We start from the raw sequence: 22,549 nt of genomic DNA, 5'->3' as shown, positions 1-22,549 counted from the left end.
TTTTGCCGGTAGACCACCTCTTGCTGTTCACAGGAGCTTTGCAGGACAATGTAAAGTGTCTTTCTCTCTCTCAGAGAAATTTGAATTTCAATATCCTGAGAACTCTGACAGGAATAGCAAGATAGGACTTACCTGGTATCATGGAGACTTCTGGGCTGGACGTCGTATGAGGGCTCTGTTTAACTACTAACTAGAACATGGGACTGTAGATAACTCAGCTTTTATCTCCCAAGGTTCTGATGCCTATAAATTGTTGGTTTTCAGAACTGAGAGCCAAGGTAAGGATTACAGGTTCAAAGCACTTCTGATATCCCTTTCTTATTTGTGTCTTCATCGCAGGCTTTCATTTTGTATAGGCATCTGGTTAATGTCTGAATAGCTTTGGATTCACGGCACCCATTTCTCCAGTCCTGCCTCTAGATCTGTAGTAGTTTTGCTTTCATTCACCATTGTTTCCATACTTTCCCTTTGTACTTCAGGTAGCCATTTTTACTTTTTCCAAACTATAGTAGAATATTAAGTTTTTAAGAGTTTAATTCTACAAGAGAAGAGAATTACAGTACCTGATATCTAGGGAAGAGTGCACAAGCACCATTTCCACTGCTGTTTGAGAAATCTTGTAAGTAAGTATAAGGTAAGTCACACCTGATGAGTATGTGACGGACAGGACCAACAAACACAACCTAACCCAAGAAGAAGAAATCTAGGATCCATGGAGATCGGCCAAAAGAGGGGGCCTTGTATTTAGTGTAGCATTCCATGTGCTAAGAGTATAATCAAGATGTTAGGAAAACAAAAGGAGAGTAACCCCAGGGGATTAGGAAGTCAGGGACAAACTAAAGGTGCCACAGGGCCCCAGGAGAGGGCCAGATTGACATGTCTCCCTCCGCTGACGTGTCTCCTGCTTCTTGTTCAGGGTAGTGTAGGGAATACTGGGGATCTTCCCCAGCCTGGGAAGTGTGCACATACATCCAGTCCTTTTAAGAGCCCAATACAAGGACCTGATAGAGCTGATTCACTTTATTTCAGCAAATACACTTTTGGTTTATTTCTGCAACGTTTCTGATTTTTCTTTAACTTATTTATGTTAATTTAATAAAAATATCTGGGGTACATTTTTAGTGCTTTTAAATAGAACTTTCAAATCATTAAAAATATTAACTAGTGAAGGCTCCTTATATTTTTTGGTTTTGCTTGTGGAGTATCCGTTGACTAAACTTTCAGCAGTATCTTGCAGGTGAAAAGATGAGCTTTGGAGTCTGACAAATCTAGGTTCATCTTTTGTTGTCACCATTTGCTGGTCAGGCAAGTTAGGAAGAATTCCTCTGCCTCTCTGAGCTTCCCTTTACTTCATCTTTAAAATGGGGAATGTTTTTGCTTTCAGTTAACACTTTGAAGTTTTCTTCATAATTATCTTGTATATTAAATATTAAAACTTTCTTTTCTATTTATCTCCTTTTGTATATCTATTAAGAATTACTTTACTACATTACTTTATCTCTGTATAAAGGAATACTGTTTTTTATGTTAATTTTGTCCCTAGCCATAGCACAGAATTCTTTCATTGTTTATAATTAGTTTTTCAGTTAATTCTCTTGGATTTCTAGGTAAATGGTCATATAATCTGCAAAAGATGATGAATTCTTTTTCAAGTTTTGTACCTTTTGATTTTCTGCTCTTGTTTAATGGTACTGTGTAATATCTTTGAAAAGCTATTAAATAATAGTAATGATATTGTACCCTTTTTTTCCTTCCTTTAGTTTATGAGAATGCTTTGAGCCCCTCCCTCAAGTCTAATACTGTCTTTTGCATATTTCTAAAAGATCACTTAAAGGAAATCTTTTTTATTTATGAATGTTTAAAAATATTGATTCCTATTTTATTTTAAAAATCAAGAAAGAGAACGTTTATGCTTCTTTAGAATTCTGTAATCGTGTGTGTTTTTCTTCTTTTGGTCTATTATGCTGAATTATAGTAGTAGATTTCTTACGCTTGAACCATCTTTGCAGTTCTGATTTGAACCCTACTTAATCATGGTGTATTTTTTTTTTATGTACTGTGAACTCTCTTTGCTAATATTTTAGTATTTGGTTTTGAAGTCCTTAAATAATGCAAATACTTATCAGAATTTATAATGAGTGCTTCAGGAAAATCAGCTGTATGGTTCCATTTTTTTTTTGTCAGTTCACCTTGCTTTTAGAGAAAACAGTTTTCTCATCTAACACTTTGAAGTTACATTGCAGACTACATGTAAGTTGAAATTTCCATGCTTTTTCTGGCAGTGATTTTTACTACCTTCTGAACACATAATCTGTTATGCATTCCTGTCAGTTATTCATCCTGTAACATTTTTCCCTAACACATCCACCAGCACATTTTCTCTTATCCGTTCCTTCCAACACTTTTTCCTTGGTATATCTGCCATGGGTTAACATACTCTGACTTATCTCCTGATTCATAAACCCCATGTACCTTGACCCATCTCTCCAACTTCCCTCTCTCATTTCTCTCCCTACCCTTAAAATACCTTGCAGACTCTACTGTTTATACGTACGATGGGGGAAGTCTTTGAAAGCTTCAAATCCCAATTACTAGAGGAGAAAAAAAAACTGGTATTAAGTTGTAGAACTTAATTAGAACTATATTAAGCCTTAGTTACTCATACATGTTTAACGTTGGAAGTGTACTGTAAAGTACACATTGGATTTCTTTCTTCTTTCATTCCAGTAGTGTACCAGCCATTTCATAGAAAGGAAATATAATTTAAGGAATCCTAATTTTGTTGCTTGAGATAAGTTGTATCTTCCAGAGTTTAACTGAGATGGAGAGAAAAGCTTGAGCCTCAAAGGGTTAAACTCATTTGTTAAAAATGCCTCAGGGGGCGCCTGGGTGGCTCAGTCGGTTAAGCCCCCAATTTCGGCTCAGGTCAGATCTCATGTTCGTGGGTTCGAGCCCCACGTCAGGCTCTGTGCTGACAACTAGCTCAGAGCCTGGAGCCTGCTTCCGGTTCTGTGTCTCCTCTCTCTACCCCTCCCCCTCTCATGCTCTGTCTCTCTCTGTATCAAAAATAAATAAAACATTAAAAAAATAATAAAAAAAATAAAAGAAAAAAAAATGCCTCAGAGTGAAGGTAATGAAAATCTTTTGCCTTAAAGTTAGAAAACAAACATTATTTATTTAAAGATTTTAATATTTATTATTGCACATTGGGAAACACAGAGAAGTGATAGGTTTTTCTATTAGCTAATTTGTTATTTATATTTTAGATCCTATTTCTAGGTTGTGTGTGTGTGTGTGTGTGTGTGTGTGTGTGTGTGTGTTATAAAAAGGACTCACAGTATACATGTTTTACATTTCTCCCACTTAATATATTCACATGCCAATAAATGGACTCTACAAAATCATTTAAAATTACTGCAGATAAACTCTTACATGATCTTATATTGTAGACATTCCTCTTTCTAATCATCACTATCATCAACAAAGCTATAATAAATGTTTTTGTGCTTGGATCTCTGCACTCACCTTTATTTCTTTACAATGCATTCTAAGAAGTGGAGTACATATGTGAAGAGGTACCTGACCACTGCTCCTAAACTGAAAAATGCTTAATTACCAAACTCATCTATTACTGAGATTATTTCCATGCTATTTCTCCTTCTTCTCAGTATGTTGGCTAATTTGAGATGCCATTACTTAAAAACATTTATATCACAAGTCCATATAAAAGTCCAGATAAAATGGTAAGAAAATAAAGCATTTTTTATTGTGAAATATATCCAAAGGATATAGAGCCTCTGTTTACAGTTTAAAGAAGAGTAAAGTGAATGTCCTTATTCTCAGCTTTTAGGCTCCTTATGTGTCTTTCCTTACAGTGCCTCCACCCTATGTAATTACTCCCTTGGGTGGTATGAATTAATGCTTGTTTGATAAAATTAATTTTCAAACTGCCTATTTGTAGGGTTTTTGAAATACATTGCCATGCTGTCTTTTAGAATGACTCTGCCAATTAATATCTTACCTAGAGAGTCTCTGCTCCCATTTCCCTGGACCTTGGGTACGGTACACGCTTGTAATATCATTTTTGTTTTAATTACATAGTTGAAATCCCAGCATCCCTGCTTATTAACTACTTGTGTGAGCTTGGACAAATTACTTAACCTCTCTGTATTTCAGTTTCATCATCCATAAAAGGAGATGACAAAAGTACCCCTTGTACAGAATTATTGTGATGGTTAAATGATAATAAATACAAATATATATATAATATCATAAATAGCTTAGAACAACACTTAACCTATACTTGTATTATTAATGAAGTCAGATACATTTTTGTATGTTCACTGGTCATTTCTGAATTTTTTGGTGTATCTGTGGATGGCATGTGCCCTTTGCTCTTTTTTTTTCTTTTGGAGTTTTTCATCTTGTTCATAATGTTTTGTAAATGTTTTTATGTATTATTGATCGATTGGGCCTAATTTTTGCAAATTATACAAGTAGTTTTCTTCATTTTGTGTTTAAGAATTTAAGCCTATTTCATATAGAATTCTAAATTTTATTTTTTTTAAGATGTATCTGTCTTTTTTCTTTATGAGTTTTTAGTTTTTTTCTTATTCTTGAGTCAAGAATATTAAGAAGCTTATTGGTTTTTGTAGAAAATATGAACCTGTCCTGTGTCCAGGAATATCAAGGTTTTTTGTTTTTTGTTTTTTTAAATGCAAGACTCCCTCAAGTTTTTATTTCCCTAACTTTAAGTCTTTTGACTTTTCTCTGTAAAGACATAAGACCTCATTATCTTCTCAGTTACTTATGTGGTTGCTTTGAAGCTTTATTCTTTAGGAAAGAAACTAAAAATTAACCAGCGCTTAATCAGCTTCAGTAACAGAAACAAAGAGTTGAAGGCTGTAAATTTGCCTGAGAGCAGTTTTTAAAAAAGAATAGATGCTAATTTTTCCCTTTCTTTCTTAAGGCCTTTATAACCAGCTGTAGTATTCTGTAAACAGTAGAGTCATCTGATTTAAAAAAAAATTTTTTTTAACATTATTTTTGAGAGACATAGAGCATGAAGAGGGGAGGGCAGAGAGAGAAAGAGACACAGAATCTGAAGCAGGCTCCAGGCTATGAGCTAGCAGTCAGTGCAGAGCCTGACGTGGGGCTCAAACCCACAGACTGTGAGATCATGACCTGAGCTGAAGTTGGAGCCCAACCCACTGAGCCACCCAGGCGCCCCACCAGTTTCTTTTCCTCCTATCTTCTCCCTTCTAGTCTTTTCCTCCTTCCTTATTTTTCTCCTCCTTCCCTCCTTTTTCTTCTTTCTCGTTTGGTTTCACCTTATTTTAGTCATTTCCTGTTGTTTGACAACTAGTTATTTTCAATCTTTGATGTATCTTTAGTTTTAAACTGATTAGTACAAACGAATCAGCCATAATTTTGGTATTTATTTGCAGGCATGTGGAGTATGGGATTTGCCCATAACCCATTTAAAGTTAATTTTTATACATGGTATAAAGTTCTTTTTTTGCCTATGACTCTGAATTTTTCCAGTATCGTTTGTGAGAGATTTTCCTTTCCCAATAGAACCACTATGGCATCATTCTTGAAAATCAATGGACCTTACACAGATGAATCGATTCCTGGAGTCTGTTTTGTTTAATTGATCTATATATCTTAACACTAATAAATCACGAAATTATATAGTGTAAGTCCTTCAATTTCATTCTTTTTTAAAATTTAAAATTGTTATGACTAGTGTAGGGCCTTTGGTCTTCTACATACACTGTAGAATTAGCTTTTCAGTTTCTACAAATGGTCCTGCTGGGAATTTGATTGGGATTAAGTTGACTCTACAATTTAATTTGTGGAGAATTGACATCCATTCATGTAACTTTTTTATTAGTGTAGTTTACACATGATGTTACCTTAGTTTCAGGTGTACAACATGGTGATTCAACAGCTGTGCACACCATGTTGTGCTCACCACACGTGTAGCCACCATCTGTGTTAATTTTTAATTTCAGTTCTATTTCTTATCTAGAAGCTCTGTATTATTTTTCCTGCTTGATCATTCTTACAGTCTTTTGTTGTTCCTGAATATATATTCAAATCTGTCTTCTGTTTCCTTAATCATACTAAACATTGTGATTTTAGTTTATGATAAATCTAGTAACAAAAGTCCTTGGAAGTGTATTTCTGCTATCTGTTTTTACTGCTGGTTCTGCTGTTTTGTTTCCTTTACTGATCAGTTAATTTATATTGAAAACTCCTTATTTTTATGAAACTTTATCTGTGGGAGTTCATCGAGGCCTGCATCGGTGGAGAGACACTTCAGTGAGGATTTGCGTTTGCTTCTGTCAGGCTCCTGTAGACACTACCAGTTTGGAACCACTTACATTCTCAGCTTGAAATTTTTTTCTGGCCACCTAGCTAGTGTGAATTTAGGCTGCACACCAGAGAGATGGCTAATGGTTCCATGTTCTCACCAGAGAGATTCTTCCTGTGACAAGGGTTCAGATTATCCATTTTTTAGTACAGTATCCCGGGGGGTAGGCTATATATTTCTCTTGACCCTTATTCTGGAGTTAGGCGCCCCCCGTCTTCAGTCCTGGGTTTTAGGCAAACTGCTCTTGTTTGAGTCACTGCTACTTAGTCCTCTTGGACAGAATCTCTTTAGAGATACCCTCACTACCCCCAACACTTCCTCCTGTAGGCCTGTTTGGTTCATACATCCATTTCTCCTCTCAAGGGAGTATCAGCAGCTTATCCCTGGTACAGCTCTCGGCCTTTGTTATTCTCTCTCTCTCTCTCTCTCTCTCCCTCCCTCTCCCTCTCCCTCTCCCTCCCCCCCTGCATCCCCTCCAGTCTACCCCTGGGCTTATGTTTGCATCTGTTCTCTTTCTAATGTCACATTCCCATATTGGTGCACCTCGCACCTGGCATGGGGTGAGTGGAACACTCCTCTCCATGAGATTTTTAGATTTTCAGATTTTCAGGCAGCAACAGAAAAGCCACACCATTCCAACAGTCTTCTTTAAGAAATGTTCTCTTTCAGGCGCTCCTGGGCGTCTCAGTCTGTTAAGTGGCCAACTTCGGCTCAGGTCATGCCCTCATGGTTTGTGAGTTCAAGGCCCACATCAGTCTCTGTGCTGACAGCTCGGAGCCTGGAGCCTGCTTCACATTCTGTGTCTCCCTCTCTCTCTGCCCCTGCTCCACTTGTGTGCACGTGCTCACTTGCTTGCTCTCTTAAAAATAAGTAAACAAAAAAAAAAGCAAAGAGGTAAGATTGTAGGAGTCTTTAATAAGTTTGGAAACTCTTAGATGTAAATTCAGATTATTCTATAATATTGTAAAAGATCCTCTTAAAGAAAGGAAATAGGATTGCAGTCTTCAACATATTGGGAAGTGTAAGCTGGACTAATGTGCTCCACCATTATAATTATGAACTACGATCCTTTCCAAATCCTCTGGAAACAGTTAAATTAACGGATAGAATCTTCTCAAGTAAACTTCCTCATGTCAAAGAAAACTTTCCAAACACTACATTTACCTATTTCAATATTTTGGTAATCTCCTAGTAGGCCAATTCAGAGATTCACTCTTGGTAACAGAATTCTATAGATAAAGAGAATGTAGGATTAATTACACTAGAAAACAAACAATATAGTTTGGGTGACTGGTTTACTTAGTCTCATACCTATAAAAATATAGCAGAATATTGCTGAGGCATTCTATGAAGAATGCTTATTATTATTTCTTATTTCCCTAGAGGGTTGTAAATTACATTACACAAGAGTAGTTCTTTGCCAAGCCAAGTTTGGATCAATTTTTATTTTAAACTCACACATTTTTCTTAGTTTTTTTGATATCTGCCAGTATCCAGTGTTTGATTCACCCCATATATTCACACATGGTTTACCATTCACGATTCCATCTTGTCCAGATGGTGCATGCTGACTTGCAGGGTTCACCACCAATAAGATTGGGAACTAAATCAGTTTGTGTGTGTTGGCTGCAGACTTTCAGTGCATTGTATATTTCACAGGGACAAATACAAAGCTGCAAAAAAGTTTAAGTAACCAAGAGTGTGTAACAGAAGAATCAGCATCTGCCAAAAATAGTTTAGGAAGACCAAAGCTTCAGGCCTGAATCCTTCTGTTTACTGCCTCCCCACAAGTGTTAAGTGTATCATAAAAGATTTATTAGTGATTATCTAAGGAAAAAGAGAGTGAGACCAGAGATCCCACTGCTTGTAGATTATGGCAGCTCCTCATCAGGGGCTCTGGGAAAGAGTTCTTCCTCCCCTCTTTGATGGGCAGGTTAGAATGATTTCAGCTGAGAAGATAGAATAAGGATCACCAACGAAAACCAGAATGTATCTAAAATAGAGCATTAGTAAGAGAGTTTACATCTCTCACTTCATCTTCTGGCTCACGTGAAACATATTCTGGAGCACTTGGTGGACTTGAAGTAAAATTTTGGTGCCACTGTTGGTTAATTATTGAGAAACTGTAGAAGCTTAGAGAGAGGCAGATAGGTAATGCAAATGACTGTTGGGTGTGATCTTGGTCAGGCAAGGCTATTATGAAATCAGAAAAGGATGATTTATGTGCACTTAGAAAGGAACAATAGAATATATCCACTGTAAATCAGTGTGGGTTGCTTATAAATAAGACATTTTGGCTTTATCCCATTTAATTTTCTGTGTGGAAGACTAGAACTGGTAGACAGCTAGATCTCAGCATAGCTTTGAATAGTGTCTTGATACTTGTATGGAGGAACTAGAGAAATAGAGATTTGGTTAAGTTGCTCCCAAAAGGAACTGATTAGCTACTGAATTGATGTCTGGTGGGAGGCCTCTAGCGGCTTGCTACAGACATTGTATTAGTTAACTTTCTACTCACTGATTTAGTCAAGGTTTTCAAGTTTGAGGGTGTTGAGGTATATTATTTTAAAAAGTTTTTTTTAATGTTTGTTTATTTTTGAGAGAGAGACAGAGTGTGAGAGGGGGAGGAGCAGAGAGAGAGAGGGAGACAGAGTCCAAAGCAGGCTCCAGGCTCTGAGCTGTCAGCACAGAGCCCAATGCAGGACTCGAACTCACAAGCTGTGAGATCATGGCCTGAGCCAAAGTCAAATATTCAACTGACTGAGCCACCCAGCCACCCCTGAGGTATATTAAATTAGGATCAGAAAAGTTTTTGAAACACCTGATTTGTTGAACCTAATCTAAGAAGATGAACTGGAACAGGAATAAATGACTTCTGTTATGCTTGAGGGAATTTTCAGTAGAGATTTCAAATGGGATGATTTTAAGGTTTTCTTCAAATCTGACCATTAAGGATTCTGTCAGAATAACATGTAGCAGATATCCTGAACCACCTGGACCTATTTCTTTGCTTTGTTTTGGTTTAAAGAAATTTGCTCTCCATCAAATCAATAAGCTTACCTATGTGACTTAAGATTATCTAGCTGTCTAGCTCATTATGCTGTGAAGATGTAATTTTATATGGAGAAGTTTACTGTGGTTGCTCTTATTTACTTAGTTTTATAAATGTTTATTTTTGAGAGAGAGAGTGAGAGACAGAGCAGGGGAGGGGCACAGAGAGAGAGGTAGATAGAGAATCCAAAGCAGGCTCCAGGCTCTGAGCTGTCAACACAGAGCCCAACGTGGGGCTTGAACCCATGAACCATGAGGTCATGACCTGAACCGAAATCGGAGGCTCAACCTACTGAGCGCAACCCCCCCCCCCCGCACTCCAGCTGCTGTTGTTTACTTTTGACTAGTGTGATAATTTCTGCTTTTCCTGTGGAATGTAAAATCCGTTTCTTTGTATTTAAAAATATGGTCTTTTCCATATCTTCAGTTTATAACAGTGATAAAGGATAAAGGCCATGACTTAGTCTTGAAACTTAGGATAGCCTAAAACTGTTTTTTGGTTATTAGTTTGATTATTATGCTTAATGTTGAGTTGGGGCGATAGAATATATTTGTCTCACTTCTCTGTACACTGATGGCTTGAGAAAATGTACTGTGATATTCTAGGGTTTTTGTTGCCCATCTCCTCTCTCTCTCTCTCTCTCTCTATATATATATATATACAGACACACACATATTCTTATAATATATATCTATTATTCTTTAGAGAGAGAGAGGGAGGGAGAGCATATGGGCATATGGGCAGGGGAGAGGGGGAGAGGGAGGGAGAGAGAGAATCTTAAGCAGACTCCATACAGCATGGAGCCCTGATGCAGAGCTCTGTCCCATGACCCTGGGATCAAGACCAGCCAAAATCAAGACTCAGATACTTAACCTAGCCACTCAGGTGCCCTACCCTTCACCTATTGATTGATACTCCTCTCTCCATTTCTGTGACTGTTATAAATACTAGACTCTTGTTTATAAGGTTCTTTTCTGGAATGCTTGTGACAGTATATAGATTTTAAAGTAAAATTATTTTAGAACTCATATGAATTATGTTCATTTTGTTGAAGTGACCATTTCAGTGAGCTGTATTGGGGAGGAGGCATAAGGAATGAGCAATTATGGGTAGATGTGTGTGTGTGTGTGTGTGTGTGTGTGTGTGCGTGTGTGTGTGCGTGCGCGTGTGTGTGTTTGGTTTTAAAATACTGGTTGGATTCAGATTCAGTTTGACAGATTTTGATCAAAATAAAATATTTTTTTACCAGTTTTGTAACCCTTTTGTTTCTGTATCCCTATGTCCAATCTGAGTATCTGCAGGAGTCACACCGATTCCCCTTAACTGAGCCCTTCTTGCAGATCTTTGTTTATTGACTTAGATTAGAACTGGCCGAGAGCCCAGTGGTGGTCATTTCTCCTCTTAAGGTTTTTGGTTACAAATCTGCTTTTGTTGCCAGATCCAATAAAGATTTTGGATTATTTTTGTTAGTTTTATTATAAGTTCTTGCCAAAGATACAATGTATTATAACCAAAACAGATGTTCTGTTTAGACCAGTGTATTTGCTATAACAGAACTTAAAATGTAAATTAAAACAATAATATGGTCAGCATTAAGGTAATAAGTGATGAACTTTGGGACTTTGTGAGTATTTTTGATAACCTTTAGAAATAGGAACAACACCTTATTTTAAGCAATTGTTTTATATTTTTTCTCTGTCTCATTTTGTGCATGTATAGTCTTACACTCCTAGATTCTCTTCCAAACTGACAGTTTCCTGTGATCTTAAAAGTGGAGTGGATTTCACCATTTTCATATGTACATAGTTCTGTTACTAAAGTATATACATCAGATAAGTAGTATTTTCTGTCATAGAGGTCAGTTGTATAGAAGAGTTTTTAAGAGTCACATGTTTGCAAATGTAAATGAAATAATTATTCACAGACCTTTCCATAAATGGTATACTTGGTAAAGATAGGAACCATATTATAGAGTTGTATAGATCTTTTGGGATGCTAACGGTCTCTGTGAGTGGGGCCCAGAGCCTTCTCGATTTACTCTGAATTCTGTGTGGTAGTGAACACAGCTGTGTAGAAATACAAAATGAATGTATTTCTATTCTGTAATTTTAAGTCTTTTTTTGATCAGAGTCCCTCAATAAATTAGATGTGTAAGGAATAAGACTACATTATCAGCAGATTACTAATGGAGTTTTACCTTGAGATTTTTAACTCTTTGGCACATTCTGATTCATATTTTCCTCTTTTCTTTGGCATTAATGAACTTACTGTTTTCTCTCACTTTTGGCCAGCATTAAAAAAACAAAACAAAACATGTTCAATTGATTATTTGGGACCATTTAAGGTGTTTTGTTTTTTAGTTAGGAATGTTTAGGTTGTACAGAACCACAATGATTCTTTGTCTCATTTCAGTTGCATTAGGAGAATGCAAGATTGCTAGGATTCTTTGTTGTTGAGATACATTTCATTTGATCATGCAGGACTTGAAGATTCTGGGACCAGAAACTAGTACTTGCAAATCATTTTTGAATCTATCTTTATATGTATTTTATATGATTTTGTGTTTTGTTTTGTTTCTTGAGGGAGGAACCTTTTGAGTCCCATGTATTTTATGTGGCTAAATCTTTGTATTTTGCTCTTCTAACTTATTGAAATACCACTTTCAAGTCCCCCACATCCATAGATTTCTAAGGTTACACCCAGCTTAATTCCCATTACTTTTCTGCTTCACAGCACTTGCATTTTGAAGGGACCCTAACATTTGGGTTCACATTATGATAATTAGGCTTCAGGGGCATGGGGGATTAAAGATGTCTCAGGTCTGGTTGCAGAATAAAGTTCAGAAGCACTTGTAAAACTTGCCTGATTGGTGGTGGAGGTGCTTTTATTTATTCACTACTCATGCAGCATTAATCCGTATTTCATCAGGTACCTACAGTGCTGTAATTCTAGATGTGACCTTGGGACTTGATTTACTTCAGCTCCGTTTTCTTTATTAATGTGCCATGAAAGAGGTACATGAAAGATAGCCAACATCAAAGTACCTTTTAAAGTAAAATGGTTGATACGAATTCCCTGGTATTTAACACTGTCTGTCAAATGTTTCAGCTGGTTTGCATCCTTTTACAAGCTATTGCTTGCTGCACTAAAAGAAATTTAAAGGAGTGGTTTCAAGTCTTGTGTGTGTTGGGGGAGGGGCGCTGAGTATGGTGGTGGTACTGGGGTGGTAGTGGCTGGGCAGCGGTAGTTCGCCAGGGAAGGGAGTAAACAAGAGGAACATACTCGTTTTCAACCATGCTCCTCCCAGGATGCTTTGTTTTGTTGTTTTTTTGGGTTCAGGAGTCTTTAGTCCAAAGTGGCCCTTATAATTTGAGTTGAAGAGACACTCATCTTGGTTATAAGGAGATTGAAGAGGGTGGCCGGAGAAAATTCATCAAACGTCAGTGAAGGAAAGAATAAAAGGCAAAGTCAGTATCTTCTCCAGAGACAGTTTAACCAGTTTAACTTTACAGCCTGTTTATTCTTTACTGAGCCATCTCAGAAAAAGCTTTTAAATGTAATGCAGGGAACTGAGTCTGAAGAAAAACAAAGGAAACAAGACTCAGACAAGGTCTGCCATATGTATTGTGGAATATTCATTTTCCTATAAATGCTATTGTCTCTGTTTTAGGCTAAATATATGGGGGTAGAACTTCTTGTAGCTCATTTTTGAACCTCTGATTCCTTCTTTGTTTCAAACATCTGTTGGATGCTTCTCTCTACTTGAGAAAAAATATATAAAAGCATTTTGCTTTTTAGATGTAATCGCAAGGATTATCTGTGGATCTATTCCTATCATCTTTACTGTAGAACTATCTTAATCTAAACAATGAAAAATTGAAATCACAGAATGTTTTAGAAAATGAAATTTACTTTCAGATTTATACTTTGCTTTCAAATTACTTAATCTTCACTTACAGAAGTCTTTTAAAATCATGGGATTTAAAAACTTTTTATAATTAGTATTTGTGAGAATGGATTTGTATAGTATAAAACACTTTAAAAATAGCGCACTCCCTTGATATTCTGTAATTTTGTTTGCACTTAACCTGCTTAACTTTTTATTCCTGTATGGCAGGAAAATAAATTTCCGCCCACACCTTGTCTTGGCAATTTATCAAACCTAAAGGCTTTGGCCTTTCAAGTGTAAGAAACCACCAGTGTACCTGACACAGAGGACTTTGGTAATGACCTTTCTCACTGTCAACAGAGTGCTACGGGGCTACAGAGGTCTCCTGAAGACAGACAGCTTAGTTCATGTGGGGAATGAGTGGAGTATGCGGCTTATTTGGCATGTGAGTCTATGATTAAGGAAATGGGTGGAAGAGGCACATCTTGACCCTTAGGCTGATATGGGAATGCAGAACTTCCTGCTGCCCTTGTGTGCACCCTATACAGTTGAGCCCTGGAATTAGGAACAGTGACCTCGGGGGGCACCTGGGTGACTCAGTCTGTTGAGCGTTCGACTTCAGCTCAGGTCATGATCTCATGGTTCGTGGGGTTCAAGCCCCGCACTGGGCTCTGTGCTGACCACTAGCTCAGAGCCTGGAACCTTCTTCAGATTTCTGTGTCTCTTTGTCTCTGCCCCACCCCTGTTCATGCTCTGTCTCTCTGTCTCTCAAAAATAAATAAATTAAAAAAAAAAAAAAAGAGAGAACAGTGACCTTGAATTGAGAGAGGGGGATACTAGGAAATCGGTAGTAGAATGAAGGCTGGAAGGTGTGTATTTTTCCATTCATGCCACATTTTCCTCTGCCCCCTTCATAGTTAACAGCCTCATCACAGTCCGAGGGAATTGGGAGACAGAAGCATGATAACTGCCGAAAAAGTCCTCACGGTCTTATTTTGCAAGCTTTCGTGAGACAGAGTATTGTCTGGTTCTTTGGTTAGCATAGTGATCTGTGCCTTTTTTTTTTTTCTTTTAAGATTCTGAAGTTTAATATATCCCATCTAATTTAGGACCAGTGTAGTTAAAGCATCTGAAATAGTCCCAATATTGTATAATTAATCATTAATGAACATATTAACTATGGTAGTCTAAAGCTTGATTGAAAGGATCAAAAGAGCCAAGGATCGCAAGTATTTTTATCAGTTACTTAGTGATAAGCACTTGTGAATCAGTCACCAGCTTACAGTTGATAAATATGTTTTCAACCGATTTTTGTTTTCTTAGTTACCCTATTTACCTAAAATTCCTCTTATTCTTCAAAGCATTTTATTTTTCCTCAACAGAATGATTTTTCATGATTCTAGGGATATAAGGGGCGCGTGATAGACTACCCTCCCAGCTCCCAGCAGGTTTGAATTCAAATAGTTCCCATAGTTTAAACTGTGACATTGTCATTGTTGCCATTGTCACATTCTACTTGTTACTTTAAGTTACACTCAGTAATATATTGGAGATGTCTCTGGCTCCAACTTCAGATGTTGGCATGGCCAAAATGCTAGAACTCCCAGGAGAGAGAGAGATGTGAAGAAGCTTCTGCAGTGTCTTCAGTGTTTAAGAAGTATTTTGAAGATGTGCATTTCTATTCAGATTGTATTCTGTGATTTGTAGGAGGCAGTGATTTCCTTCTCCTCCAGGTCCTAGGCTTATTTGGAGTTAAAATTCACTGGTTATATAAGAGGAACCCAAGTACCTATTTTCTTTCTTACCTGAACTTCCTTATTGTAGGGCCTTTGCCTCTTAAGCTCTTTAGGAAATTCTGTATCTTGTTCTAAATATGAAATGCTACTTTTAGCTTTTGACTTTGGTAGGAAAAGTAACAAGTAAAATTTCTACCAGGAAATTGGTCTTTTTTTCTGTAAGTTCTTCTTAGCTGTAGAAAGACTGGAAGGATGTTAAAGACCCATGCTTGAATTTTCAGATTTGGGACTTGATGTTTTTCTGACTCAGGGCTTTGGCAGGGGAGTGTGAGTAGTGGGTAACGGAAGCTGCCCAGGGACTCTCCCAGTAACATGTTGGGTCTTTGAAGCCTCTTACGATATTTTAGGTTTGGTTTGCTTCTACTCTTCTTCATTTTCTTCCTGGCTTTTTTCCCTCCTTTTGGCTACCTTAGTGAGAAGTGACAAGTCTGTATTAAGCGGGAAAATTTTAAATGTACCTGTCTTGTTGAATTTAATAACTTGGAGGAAAATTTGTCTTCAAAATTCAGTGTAAACACATCATCCTTTATTTGTTTTTACGTAGAAGCAATATTTTTCAATTAATATTTGGTCCACCTTCTCTGGATTCCTTCTCAGTTTATATTATGTTTCTCCCACTTCTTTAAATACTCTAACTTCTGTTTCTGATCAGTCTTTTTTTGTATGCATCCTTGCGCTTCTTCTTTGCACTTATACTTAGTGCTCTAAATATTTTCTCCATCCCCCTTTTTTTTCCTCTGTATCTTCTTTTCCTTGATAATTTCTCCATTCACTTCTGGGGCTTCATCTTTTCATTGGTGGTTTTTAAATGTACATCCTTAGTTTAAAAGTCTCTCCAGGGACCTGGACTCAAATTTCAATGGCTAGCAGCCAGTCATTGGACTATCACTCTGGTGCTTCAGATTCAGCCAAATTTAATTCCATGCTTTGGCTCCCAAAACTAATTTTCTTTGCCTGTTTTTGTTCTTTTTATATGCCCCTGCTTTGCTAGTGGTTGGGCACAAAATTGACTAATTCAGCTCTATACTCCATTCAAACTACTCTCAAATCCTGTCTATGCTCGCTCAGGATTGGTTTTACGATTTCTTTCTTCAGGGTCTCCTGTTGTCATTCTCCTTCCTTTGAGAATTTGGGTTTTTTATTAGCTGGCCTCAAGCTACATTTCCAAGACAGTCTCTTGATAGTCCCTTCTCAACCCAACGCATGGTGTTCATCATTCAAGCACTTGTAATCTGAATCTGCATTGTTCTTTATGTAATGCCGCTGATACCATTCATTAAGGAGTTACATGTTCACCTCAGAGTTATAATTTATAAACCTGTATTTTGTTTAATAAAAGCTAAAATAAGTCCATTTTCAGTATTTTATTTTTCAAGGTATTTCATTTAAATCTTCCCTTGATCTGTTTCTATTATTTATAATATAATTGTGGTTCCTGTTGTCAGTGGATTCCACTTAAATGCCCTTTTCTTCATGATGGATATCCTCTGATATCAGAAATTCTTATATGCCAGGTAAATTGGAGTATTTGCTCTTTAAATATGAGTGGGTTTCTTTTTCTACTTTTATATTTAAGAAAACAGTCTGTGGCTTAGTCCGTCTGAGCCAGGTAGAAATGACAGCTTCATCCCTTACTGTAGTTAAATCACCTAATCTTTTGGTCTTTTGGTCACTAAAGTGGGATTTGGAGAAGATGAAATGGGGTGATACATGACAAAGTACTTAGAATGGTGCTTGGCACATAATTTGTAGTCAGTAAATGTTGGTCGGAGAGTCCTTGGCTGTACATTATGGCTACCCCTTTTGTCAATACCACCATCTTACCTCATGCCCCTCCCCTTTCCAACTAAGCTTTGGCCTCTGTTAGCTCAGGGAAGAGAAGGCCTTCAAGATAGCAAAATAGGGGCAAAAAGTTCATCTGGCCTGTTGTGTGGTCATTTAAGGAGTTTACAAGGTTCTCTGCGAGTAAGCACAGTTTCATTGTGCTCCGTCTCCTTCCTTGTACACTTATTTCTTCAAATACAGTCAGCATGCACTCACTATTATTCTGCATGTGGTAACTCCAGCGACTCTGTGTACTTGCTGGGTCAGAAGCAAATTTTGTTACTTCTGCTGACTTAGGCACATACATTATATGATTTCTTTTTAAATTGTGTGTTCATTTTTCCTAGAATCCTAACTCTAGAAAATCTTAATGCCTGGATTTAAGGTGTTTTTCCTTCAGAGAGGATGGAATTTACCTCTGTTAGAGCAGTGGCGGAATCTTTTAAATACTTTAATACTTTAACTCATTTCATCCTTGCAGCAACCTTATAACGTGGCTCTTTGTGTTTAAAAATATATATCTAAAATATGGGAGGCAGAAATGACAAAAGTAAAGAGTAGAAATTTATATCCCAGGCAATTACTAGTCAAAAGAAAGCATTTCCAGATGTCAAAGAGGGCCCATCAGGCAGTGAGCAGTGCAGAGGCAGCGGCAGGGGGCTCTGTGGCCCCGTTGGTACTTGTGTGCTGTTGCCGGTTCGAGTTAGGCCTGTGCCTGCAGGAGTGAATCTGCTCAAGGCCCGAATCTGGTTTCACTGAAGTACATCTGGAAGAGATACCCCTCCAGCCCAGGATGCCTTGTGAGAAAGTGGATTCACACCTCTTCACACAAACTGAAAGAGCAGTTTGCGTTTGGCATCTTTGATGACAGCCAGAAAATCTCCACATTTACCATCGGGATACAACCAACAATCTACAGACATTTAGAGAAGCAACGAGGAAAGGGCTGGCTCTGGAATTATACATAAACAACTCGCACAACTCCTCCAGAAAGACAGACAACCCAATTCAAAAATTAGTAAAGGACTTGAATAGACATTTCTCCAAAGAAGAGATACAAAAAGCCAATGAGCACATGAAAAGAAGCTAGACACAGGACAAATAAATATTGCATGATTCCACTTATACAAGGTACTTAGACTAAGTATTCTTCATGAAGACAAAAGGGGAATAAAGGGTAACAGGAGGAGGGGTGGGAGGAAAGGCGGTAGGGCAAATTATTCTTACTTAATGGCTATAAAGTTTGGGCTGGATACGACAAAGTCCGAATATAGACAACTAGTTTGTTAAACAACATTGTGAATGTATTTAATGTCTGAGTTGTACACTTATGAGTGGTTAAAATGATAAATAAAATTGTTGTTAATATGTTACCACAATAAGAACAAAATTTAAAGCAGTGATGGTGATAAACAAGCAAAATATAAGAGGGCAGAGACCATATAAAGCATGTTCCATAAGCACAATGGAATGAAATTAGAAAATTGGGAAATTCACAAATACATGGAAATTGACTATTAAATAATTAACCATAAATAATCAAACAGGAAATCAAAAAGGAAGTTAGAAAATGCATTGAATGGAAATAAAGACATAACATTCCAAACTTTATGGGATACAGTGAAAGGAGTGCTAGGAGGAAAACTTATAACTGTAAATTCCTGTATTCAAACAAGAAGTCTCAAAGCAAAAACTTAGCTTTCCACATATGACAATAAAGAAGAACAAGCTAAACTTAAAACAGCCAGAAGAAAGGAAACAATAAAGAACAGAACATAAATGGATGAAATAGAGAAGAGAAAAACAGTAGGGAAATTTAATGAAATCAGAAGTTGTTTCTTAGAAAGTATCAACAACATGGACAAGTTATTAACGAAACCAACTAAGAGACAAAGAGAAGGCTAAAATCACTAAAACGAGAAATGGAAAAAGGCTATCATTGCTGACTTTACAAAAATAAAAAGTTTTATGAAGGAATAATAACATATAAAAAGATATAACAAATCTATATTATATTTAACATATAAAAGTTATATACCCAAAATTAGATAACTTAGATGACATGAGCAAGTTCCTGAAAAGACACAAACTACTAAACATGACTCAAGAAGAGATAGATAGATTATCTGAATAGGCCTCTAAACACAGTGGGTTAGTAATCAAAAAACTAACCACAAGGAAAAACTAGATTCAGTTGTCTTTACCACTGAATTCTACCACACATTAAAACTAATTCCTCAACCCACTCTGCCAGAATGCAGAAGGAGAAACACTTCTGAACTTCTTCTGTGAGGCCAGTATTATCCTGATACCAAAACGAGACCAAGAAAACTATAGACTGGTATCAATTATGGATATAAATGTAAAAATTCTCAATAGAATACTAGCAAACCAAATCTAGCAACCTATAAAACAACTAACACATGATGACCAAGTGAGACTCACCCCAAGAATGTAAGGTTAGTTCCTGATCCAAAACTCTGTGAATGTAGTAGATCATATCAATGGGTAAAAAACAGAATTCATATGATTACTTTAGTAGACAAAAAGCATTGTCAGAATTCAACATTTTTTCATTATAATAACACCAAAATAACACAGATGAGGAGAACTTCCTCAACCAGGTAGGTACCATGTGAAGAAACTTACGGCTAACATCACAGTTAAAGGGGAAAGACTGGATACTTTCCTCTAAGATCAGTAACAAGGAATCTATTCTGGCCACTTCTATTCAACATTATATTGAAGGTTCTAGCCAGGGCAGTGAGGCAAAAAATAAAATTAAAAATTAAAAAACATCCAGATGGGAAAAGAAGAAAACTCTCTGTTCACAGATGATATTATCTATGTGTAGAAAATACTAATATATATATATACCTAAAAAAAACTTGTTCAGCTAATTAAAATGTTCAGCAAGTTTGCAAGATACAAGACCAGTTACAGTTCTATTTCTATACACCTGAATAATCCAAAAAGGAAGTAAGAAAATTCCATTTATAATACTTTCCCAAAGAATAAATAATCTAGCAATAAGTTTAACAAAAGAAATAGAAAACCTACTCTTAAAAACTATAAAAAATTGTTGAAAGAAATTTCAGATCTAAATTAATGGAAAGACCTCACAAGTTCATGGATTGGAAGACATTGTTAAAATGGCAGTGATCCCCAAACTGATACACTTATTCAGTGTGATCCCTATCAGAATCTCAGCTGATTTATTTGTAGAAAGTGACAAACAATTCTAAAATTCATATGCAGTTGCAAGGGATCCTGAATAGCCAAAACAACCTTGAAAAACGACAAAGTGGAAGACTCACACTTTCTGATTTCAAAACTTAAGCAATTGTGGTATGTGGCACAAAGATAGACATATAAATCAATGGAATAGAGCTGAGAGTTCATAGACAAACTTTCACTCCTTTGACCAACTGATTTCAGCGAGTGTGCCAACATCATTCAATGAGAGAACAGTCTTTTCAACAAATGTTGGTGACACAACTGGAAAGCCACATGCAAAAGAATGAAATTTGACTCTTATAGCATATACCAAAATTAACTTAAAATAGATCAAAGACCTGAATGTAAAACCTTAAAACTATAAAACTCTTAGGAGTAAGTTGGGAGTAAATCTTCATGACCCTGAATTTGGCAAAGGATTCCTATGCATGACCCCTAAAGCATGAGCAACAAAAGAAAAAGTTGGTAAATTAGACTTCATCAAAATAATCTCTTAGCATGCTCAAGGAAGTTGGGAGGTATTGTGGATAATTACTTAAATATTCAGTAGATTGCTTGAAGAGTCTGTATTGCATGGAAGAGCCAGAGGAGGAGATATAAGCATTACAATGACTGGAGAGGGGTTGTGGGGGTGGAGGAGTGAAAACTTCCTCTTTAGTAGGTGAGATGTCCAGTGCTAAGTCTAGGAGCATAGACTTCAGAGTCCTACAGTCTTGAGTTTGAACTTTTAACTCTGCTCCTTATTAGCTGGCTGACTTTGGGCAAGTTTCTTCATCTCTCTGAGCTTCCGTTTTCTAATTAGCAAAATTAGAATAATGTCTGCCTCTCAGGAATATGAAAACTAATGAGATGTCTTCATTGTGCTGAATATAGTACATAGCTCAAAATAGTGGTTAACAATTTGGCTGTTAGTTCAGACTGTTTTTCTCTTGTAACTCTGCCACTTCTAGTTATATAAACTTCAGCAAATTACCTAACTTCTTTGTGTCTCAGCTTCCTCAGCAGTTGTATGGGATTATAGCAGGCTTGTAGTGACAATTAGAGAAAACTAACACACATTGGAGAACAACAGTGTCACACCCTGGAAGTGCACCACTCAGTAGCTACTCTTAAGTCCTGTTTCGTTCGGAGGTGCCTCCATACTTCATGTCCGAGAGGATATCATCACATCTGCTCTTATTCCCCAATTCTGACTGCTATTCTGGAGCTTAAAGCACTATTAGTTTCCCAACATCTCAGTCATATTGTCAGTGGTATGTTTTCTCATGAGGTACAGAAATTCCTTTGAAAATAAAAGAATGACATCCAGTGATAAAAGGACTGAATAAGGGTATTTGGTAAAGAGCATGGTCTGTCATAGCTGTTCATAATCTAAGACAGACTTGGAGATTTGGGTTGAAAAGGCTTTGAAAATTGTTAGTGCTGTAAAATTTGAAGGTGTAAGGAAGTTGTTAATAATTTTAAAAGTGGTTTAAATGAGAATTGAGTCACTTTGAAAAGCATTTATTCCAGAAAGACTGTGATGAAAATAGATATTTCCTCTGGAAACCCTGACTCAGACTGTTCATCGATTTCTGTAATGATGGAGCCAGCAGGTTTCAGACCATTCCAGCAACCCCCATTCCATTTTATCCTCTGAGAAGGGTCCAGAAGTGTGACATGCATTTGTTTTCATTTCAGTCATGGATTATGTAAGCATGTAAGAAAATTGTTTTTCTGCCTACTTTGACTTGAAAACTAGCTAAATAAACTAAGACACAGTCCAATTATTTGTGTTGGGTTACATTTCTGAATGGTGTTTTTGCATTTTAGGGAATAATGGATGGCAGTAAAATAATTTTTTTTCCTTTTCTTTCATAGGTGAGTTGGCACATAAATTTGATTTCTCACATTTGTTTTTTGTTGAGATTCATACCTGTTTACTTGTGGAGTTGCACTTGTCTCATTTAGCGCTGCTGATTGCCCAGGACGCTACCTCACCACAGCCACTTCTTCCTGCTGCCTCACTTGTCATCACGTCACTGCTTTGTAGGATGTGATTCATAACCTGGGATGTGCTCTCAGTAAGAATTTCAAACGGTTTGTTCGTAGCAAAAAGGTTACTTCAGTCAAAAATCAGCAACCTTGCTTTTGAATATTGACTTTAGGAGTCTTACCTAGAAAGTATCTTCATAGTAAATCATTTTGTGTTCTGATAGATATTTCTAACTTAAATCATGATATCCTTCTCTTACAGGTAAAAAAAAATGTAGATTTTAGTAAATTCTTTGCTTCAAACCTCTTTGTAATACTATCCCATGGGCTTCTTACTGCCTTCAAGCACTTTTGTACCAGTGTGATCCATATTTTTTTCTCACGGTAAACCCCTGGCT

At 36.9% G+C, this 22,549-nt stretch overlaps 1 protein-coding gene across 2 annotated transcripts in view; it reads left to right on the top strand.

Annotated features, from left to right (window-relative positions):
* SRBD1 (S1 RNA binding domain 1) overlaps positions 1 to 22,549 on the top strand; it is a 193,160-nt gene that overhangs the window by 56,315 nt on the left and 114,296 nt on the right. The window lies entirely within an intron of this gene.

This window comes from Suricata suricatta, chromosome 4, assembly GCF_006229205.1.
Source record: "Suricata suricatta isolate VVHF042 chromosome 4, meerkat_22Aug2017_6uvM2_HiC, whole genome shotgun sequence".
Classification (NCBI taxonomy): Eukaryota; Metazoa; Chordata; class Mammalia; order Carnivora; family Herpestidae; genus Suricata; species Suricata suricatta.
The sequence above is the reverse complement of the archived record's forward strand: the minus strand, read 5'-3'. Positions and strand labels throughout refer to the sequence as shown.